The sequence below is a fragment of the Mus caroli genome, chromosome 8 (genome assembly GCF_900094665.2).
Source record: "Mus caroli chromosome 8, CAROLI_EIJ_v1.1, whole genome shotgun sequence".
Classification (NCBI taxonomy): Eukaryota; Metazoa; Chordata; class Mammalia; order Rodentia; family Muridae; genus Mus; species Mus caroli.
The window spans coordinates 68,139,732-68,144,010 of record NC_034577.1 but is presented as its reverse complement, the minus strand read 5'-3'; positions in this window follow the sequence as shown (position 1 = coordinate 68,144,010).

The following is a 4,279-nucleotide window of genomic DNA, read 5'->3' as shown; positions in this document are numbered from 1 at the left end:
CTCTCTCTCTCTCTCTCTCTCTCTCTCTCTCTCTCTCTCTCTCTCTCTCTGTTATATTTACATGCATAAGGTACACCTGTGTATGAATGTGTAGAGGCCAAAAGTCAGGTGTCTTCCTCTATTACTCTCTACCTTATTACCCTGAGACATGATCTTTCTCTAAACTGGAAGCTCGATGTTTCAGCTAGGCTGATTGGTCCATTAACATTGAGGCTATGCTTGTGTCTGAACTCCACTATTGCAGTTACAGGTTACCCCAATATTGCAGTTACAAGCATGCATAGTGATGTCTCATATTTTCATTGTTATTGTGGATACGAACTCTGTTCCTAATGCTTGAAAATCAAGCAGTCTTATCCCACTGAGCCATCTCTCAGTGCCTAGAGTGTTTTATGTGGTGAAATTCTTGGCTTTTGAGTACAAGTCTATTTTTAGTAGAGGTTAGGAAGTAAAAAAGTAGAGTTTTGAGAGCCAATCCAAGGAGGTAACACAGGAGTCCATTTAGTGCCCTAACAATGGTTACTCTTGCTTAACATGACAATAGCTCTATAAGTGCACAGCCTTTGTTTGGTATAGTTAGCATGGTAAGCACTGTGTATTTTATCTAAGATAGTCTTGATGTCCTACAGTTAAAGTATTGATGTGATAAGAATTCATTCTTGCGTGTTTACTTTATAATTTTTGAAGTGTTCAGTTCATTCAGTGTCTTGAATATTTAATCTGACTAATTACTTCTTGCTCTGGAAATGAGCATGTTCTTTGATAAATTGTTCAAGTGTTCAGGCATATAAAGTAAATAGATTTAGATTCTTGACTCTGTGTGTAACCTATAAGTTGATGAAGGAGATCTCAATGTCACATGCCAAACAGATTCTTCAACAGTGCTTGTTTTTTTTGTAGTAAAAACTGGTAAAAATTAAGACATTGTAAGATTAACCTCTTCTTTCTTCAAGCTTTAATTAAAGGCTGTTTTCTGGAAACATTTGAGTCACCATTGAATAGGTGAAAGACATCATAAAGAGTACATTTACACATTCATACACAAGACAAGCAATTTTCAATCCTATTCTGAAACATTCCTTAAAATGAATAGAAGATATTCACATGATCTTAGATGATAGTGCTGGTGTGTGGATAATAGAATAATACTGCTATCAAGTATCCATAGCATTCAGATCAACTATTATTTAATTCATAGGGACATGGAGAGATATCTTCATAGATTATCTTTGGTTTATCTAAGAGACAGATGTTATCAGTTTAGTTCAACCAAGTACATCCTATGTTCATAAAAGCCAGATGGATGACACTGCTTTGGGGAAGTTTAGTGCCTGTCTATAAAGACCAGATGGGTGCCGCTCTGAGGAAGGTTTATAGTGGGTAGCTATGATTATGCTACAGAGTGTAATGAAATGTTCTCAATTCTCCAAAGAACTTTTCGACTCTTTATCTCCAGTTGTAATTGTCTGCAGAATATTTCAGGATAGAATTAACATTGGACTTGCAACAGCTTTCCCTATCTGACATCCAAAGACAATGTTCTTGTGGCAATATGTAATGAAGATAAGGTACCCAATAACCACTCAAGCCAAAGAAAATAAAAGCCAGATTATATAGTGACTTCATGATGGCTTTTTCTCTCTCTTAGAAACAGTCATATGTACCCTAGATTACCATAAACTACATCAAATTGAATAAGCATCTTCTTTGATGGAAAGCACCTAAATCTATTTTTCTTCACCTATGTTAATATAGAAGACTCAAAAACTTTGTGGTAAACTAAAGCAAACCAATGCAGAGTGGAGACTAAATTCATATTCGATCTCTATGTGATTTCCTCATAAAATATTTATGTTTATGACTTGTTATTTACTAAGTAAATTGGCTAGGCTTGGTCTTTTATATTTTTGGTCTGGTAAATAGTCTGCTTGAGGTATAATATTATGGTTATTACAAAACTCTAGATTCACAACTCTTTAAATTCAAGCACAAGACCACTCAAGCCTTTGTAAATATTAAAAGACATGATTGTCATGTGAAGAAAAATTGATCACCATAAATTTTAGGTCTTGAGATCTAGACATAGCTTTCTTTGTCTTTCACATCTCCCTTCTGGCCTTAACAACCCCTTTCCTTTGGAGGACTGATCCACAGCCCCTTTCCCCCAAGGAAAACAAAATATGTAGTTTCACGAGAGCCTATCTACTGTATATAAAGGAGAGATTACTAGATAGAAGTTCAACTTAGAAGCTAAGGTTAGAAGTTTCCAGCATGAAATGTGACTACTTGCATTCTCCTTCAAGATTATCCATGGATGAAGCCACAGATTTCCAGAGATAGCCTTATGTCTAACTTTACACACCTTCTCATAATAAAGTATTTCTCGTTTTGTAGCTACATGGGCATTTTATATAGATGAACAGAGAAAAACATTTTGGCTAATCAGAGCAAAAGCATGATGCCACCTCACCATTGTTATCACTCACCATTGACTCGTTTCATCTTTTCAGCATGGCTTCTCTCTGGATGGGGTTATAGCCAAGCCTCTTGCAGATGGCCCCACATCAATTCCTAACACATATATGGAGTAGCTTACTTGAACTTCCTCTTACAGTGGCCTGTAACTCTAGGGGATTAAACATGCCTGGCCTTCGAGGACACCTGTTATTCAAATATACACACACAATTAAAAATAAAATAAAATTTAAAAATATAGTTTCTGTATACTCAAAGTTTGAAAGGATCTAAGCTAAACAAGATTCCGTTAAATGTCATGTGTCTAGAGATACAGCCTCAAATGAGAGTCCTTCTAAATTGTTCAGTGAGAAAGAGCAAAGAACAGACATAGTGATGAACAGTAAGATCATACAGTTTATTCACCAAGAAAACAAAGCAATAGTTAACTCTTCTTAAGCTCTTGGCTCTTCTACCTCTCAAGGAAGCTCTCTGTGAAGGCTAAAATGCAGGCTCTGAGAGTTGGTAAGGATCAAATATAGCTCCCTTGCTACCCCATCAAGAAAACAAAGTTGTGGCCATAGTTACACTGTGTCAATACTGGGATATAATCCTGAAAATACTGGGATAGAGTATAAATGATACATAACTTGAGCCTTAGAATTGCCTTATTGAAGCGGGGCAGTGGTCTCACATGCCTTTAATCCCAGCACTTGGGAGGCAGAGGCAGGAGTATTTCTGAGTTTGAGGTCAGCCTGGTCTACAGAGTGAGCTCCAGGACAGCCAGGGTTACACAGAGAAACCATGTCTCAAAAAACCAACCCATCCCCCCCCCCAAAATTGCCTTATTGAGAAGACATGGAGAGTATCACTGTGCCATGTAAATAAACAGGTAAATGCCAACCTCTCAGTACTTGGCACCTGGTCTCCTCCTAAGAGTTTTCACAGAAAAATAAAACATTGTGGAATATTACAAATGTGTATGGTCTTGTTAAAAGGGGCGTTATTCGCCCAATTGTAAGAGTCAGCATTTTAGATAAGACAATAAGTCTTTTAAGATATCTTGGCAAGTGTGGGTTAAAATGGTGTTCCACCATAGGGCTGGAGCCACTCGTGGAGGTGGACATGAGAAGTTTGACTGTGCACACCCCACACAGCCTCCAGGCGGGCATCAGGCTGCGAAAAGCCACAGGAGCCCACTCCAGGGATAGCGAGGTGCAACCTGAGGTGCCTGCAAAGTGCAGGAGCTGGCTCAGACTCTCGGACACCACGGATGCTTATGGGTGCCATGGAAGAGCTGGGTCTGTGGTTCCGGGCCTGCAAGGAGGCCAAGGATGACAGGTTCTCAGGCTCTTGAACACCACAGATGCTCCTGGTTGTCACAGAAGAGCTGAGAATGGAGTGGAGGCCCTCAGGGCTGGCTCTGGCCCAGGGCCAAAGGGGAAAGGGCAAGAGGAGAAAGCTCTAGCTGGTTCTCTCAGCGAGGAGAGTCCTTGTCTTGCTCAGGCGGGCAGATTGAGTTGGTGGCCATGGCTGAGAGTGCAGGGAAGCTTCATGTGGAAGATTAGACACACAGCTCTTTAGAGGAAGACCTGCTCCATTGCTCCAGCAAGGCAGATGCCGATGAGAAGAGGCAGTCCATGGTTTTGAGGCATTTATTGTCATAGCAGGAAGGGGAGCTAAGATGGTAGGAAAGGCAGAGAAAGGCAGAGAAGGAGAGAGTAGAGAAGTAGAGGCCAGCCAGGACCACGTGGAGAGATGGAGGAAGGGAATACAGAGAGAAGGGGAGCAAGAGGGAGAGAGAGAGAGAGAGAGAGAGAGAGAG